The sequence below is a fragment of the Arvicanthis niloticus genome, unplaced genomic scaffold (assembly GCF_011762505.2).
Source record: "Arvicanthis niloticus isolate mArvNil1 unplaced genomic scaffold, mArvNil1.pat.X pat_scaffold_208_arrow_ctg1, whole genome shotgun sequence".
Lineage (NCBI taxonomy): Eukaryota > Metazoa > Chordata > Mammalia > Rodentia > Muridae > Arvicanthis > Arvicanthis niloticus.
Genome location: NW_023045880.1, coordinates 17,496 through 20,994, shown reverse-complemented (window position 1 = coordinate 20,994; position 3,499 = coordinate 17,496).

The following is a 3,499-nucleotide window of genomic DNA, read 5'->3' as shown; positions in this document are numbered from 1 at the left end:
TTATCAGTGAGTGCAGAGCATGCTCAGGATGATACTATCTAGTTCCATCCATTTGCCTGCAAATTTCACAGTCAGTGTTCTTAATAGGTGAGTGGAATTCCATTGTGTAAATATACCTCATTTTATGAATCCATTCCTCAGTTTAGGGACATCTGGGTTGTTTCAGGTAGAACTATTTCCAGTTTCTCAGGAACTGCCAGACAGTTTTCCAGAGTGGTTGTACCAGGTGCAATCTCACCAAAAATGGAGAAGTGTTTCTCATTCTCCACATTCTCACCAGAATCTGCTGTCACCTGAGTTTTGATCTTAGCCATTCTGTCTGGTGTGAGATAGAATATTAGGATAATTTTGATTTGCATTTCTCTGATGACTAAGGATATTGAACATATGTTTAGGTGCTTCTTGGTCATATAACATTTCTCAGTTGAAAATTCTTTGTTTAGCTTTATACCACATCTTTTAAAAGGGTAATTTGGGTCTTTCTAGTCTAACTTCTCAAGTTCTTTGTATATGTTGGATATTGGCCCTCCATCAAATGTAGGATTGGTAAAGATGTTTTCCCAATTTGTGGGTTGCTGTTTTGTCCTGAGTACAGTGTACTTTACCTTACAGAAGCTTTGCAATTTTATGAGGTCCCATTTGTCTACTGTTGATCTTAAAGCTTAAGCCATTGGTGTTTTGTTAACAAAATTTTCTTCTGTACCCATGTGTTAAAGGCTCTTCCCCACATTCTCTTCTAACAAATTCAGTGTATAAGTTTTATGTGCAGGTCTTTGATACACTTGGACTTGAGTGTTGTACAAGGAGTTAAGAATGGATTGATTTAAATGGATTAACAGTCAGAACAGTCAGCATTCTTCTACATGCTGACTGTAACTTGAACCAGCATCATTTGTTGAAAATGCTGTCTTTTGTTCCACTGAGTAGCTTTAGCTTCTTTGTCAAAGATCAAGTCACCATAGGATTCTCAGTTCATTTCTGGGTCTTCAATTCTATTCCATTCATCTACCTGCCTGTCTATATACCAATACCATGGAGTTCTTACCACTATTACTCTGAAATACAGCTTGAAATCAGGGATGGTGATTCCCCTAGAAGTACTTTTATTATTGAGAATAGTTTTTGCTATCCTGACTTTTTGGTTATTCCAAATGAATTTGAAAATTGCTCTCTGTAACTCTATAGAATTGAGTTGGAATTTTGATGAGGATTACATTTAATCTTGCTTTTGGCAAGATAGACATTTTTACTATATTAATCTAGCCAATCCTTGAGCATGGGAGATCTTTCCATCTTCTGAGATCTTCTTCAGAAATCTGCCTGCCTCTGCCTCCCAAATGCTGGGAATAAAGATGTGTGCCACCCCTGCACAGCTCCTGTAATTCTTTAAGAGATTTTCTTGTTATTTCTTTAATGGCTTCTTCCTTTCTACATGTGTTCTGTATTTCTTTAAAGGAGTTATGTATCTCTTTCTTAAACTACTCTATCATCATAATGAGGTGTGATTTTAATTTCAAATTTTGCTTTTCTGGTATTTTGTGGTATTCAGGGTTTGCTGTGATGAGAGAACTGGGTTCTGATGATGCCAAATAGCCATGGTTTCTGTTGCTTCTCTTCTTGTGCATGCCTCTTTCCATTTGGTTTTCTCTGGCATTAGGTGGTCTTTCTTTCTCTGACTGAAGCTTGTTCCTCCTGTTACCATGTGAACCTGTGATCTTAGGTGTGTCAGACTTCCTGGGAGACCAGCTCTCTTTAGGTGGGATTTGTGTATGGATTATCTCAGGGGCACAGATGGAAAACAAGAGGATCCTGTCCCAGTCTGGTCAAGGTTCCTGTGCCCTGTAGGCTTCTGGTGTGTCTCTCCTGAGCCAGCTATTGGAGCAATAGTGGTGGTCTCCGCTGTGACTTTGGGTGTGGAACTACTCCTGTGATACCAGCTCTCTACAGGTGTGATTTGTTTATGGAGAGCTGTGGCACTGGTTTATCTCCTGGGACACAGATAGAAACCAGAACCTTTACTTTCCCTCTTTAAAACTACATCATTCTTCTCTGAATGAATACCAGCTGATTGGCACTTCCATACAAAAACTGAAGAAGTTACTTCTTAATTTCAAAACTCTGCTATTTCATTCTGGTATAAAATCGTCAGTTGGAAAACCTTAAAGCCAACTATGAATGTGTCAAATGCAAGTGTTTTATAAATGTTTTAGTCTGTTTTCAGTTATCATACAGAAAAAAATGCTTGTGACTGAATGGTTTATAAGGAACAGAGATTTCTTTAGCTCCTGGTTTTAAGGATAGTAAATTAATGTTCAGTAGCTGCATCATTATAAGACTTTATGACACAACAGCCAGAATGTACTGGAATAAATAGAAAGGAGAAGACAAGCATGCAGATGAAACAAACTGTAATGATGAACATCACAGTATAAGAATCCACACTGGAGATCTCTAATCCAGTTCTAGGAACAAGGTTATTTATCTTCCTTTCATCCTAGACACTAAGGAACCCCTGAAGACTTACCTTCTATCCACTTTGAAGGGAGTAAACTTTCACTATTGGATTCAGAATTAATAAACCATTCTTCACCTGTAACTTTGTAATTTTGGCACAACCTAGAAACACTTGAGAGGAGAGTCTCAATGTGGAAATATCTACTTTGAGTTTCACTGTATCCATTAGGGATTGTCTTAAGTTAGTTGATATTTGAACACATAGTCCACTGTGAGCAGCACCACTCCTTATGCAAGAGAAATTGAGCTGAGGACAAGGAAGCAAATGAATGTGTATGTGTGTACATGCATTTGAATGTGATATGAGTATTTGCTTTGAGTTCCTGACTTAGCTTCCATTCAATCTAGAAAATTACCTACAAATATAAGCCACATAAATCTTTTTCCCTAATGTTACCTTTTGTCAAGTTATGGTGGCATAGAAACAGAAATCAAACTATAGGATCAGGGTACCTTAGTAACTCAGAAATCCATCCTGGTCTTGATAGCCTTAGAATTTCAAGAGGGCACTCGTTGTAAAGAGCAGTTCTGTTGTTATTGCAACCTGACCATGGGTGAGGAGGACAATACTAAGCACAATTACAAAAGGCAATCTTGTTGTAACAAGCTAACAGTTGCTTGTCAACAATGGGAATAGGAAATTACACTACTTTCTCCACAGCTACTTTTGGTTGCTGCTGTTGAGGCCTAAGCTGTCCCACTTTGGGCGCCCAAAAAATGTTGGGAACCTCACTAGCCCCACGTTCAGGCGGCCAAAATATGTCTCCGCCTGAGCAAAATGTTGAGGCCCGGGCTGCCCCGCGTTTGGCAGCCACTGTATTCAGGCCCAAGCTGCCACTCCAGTCCGTGGGTCGGGGTTCAGCAAGAGAGAGAGTGAGGGTGGACTCGAAGAATGGAGACCAGACAGAGTGTGATTTAATCCCGTTTATTCTTCAGTCTCTCTTCTTCTCTCCAAGTCCCAAGTCCTAAGTTCCTAGTCCCTAGT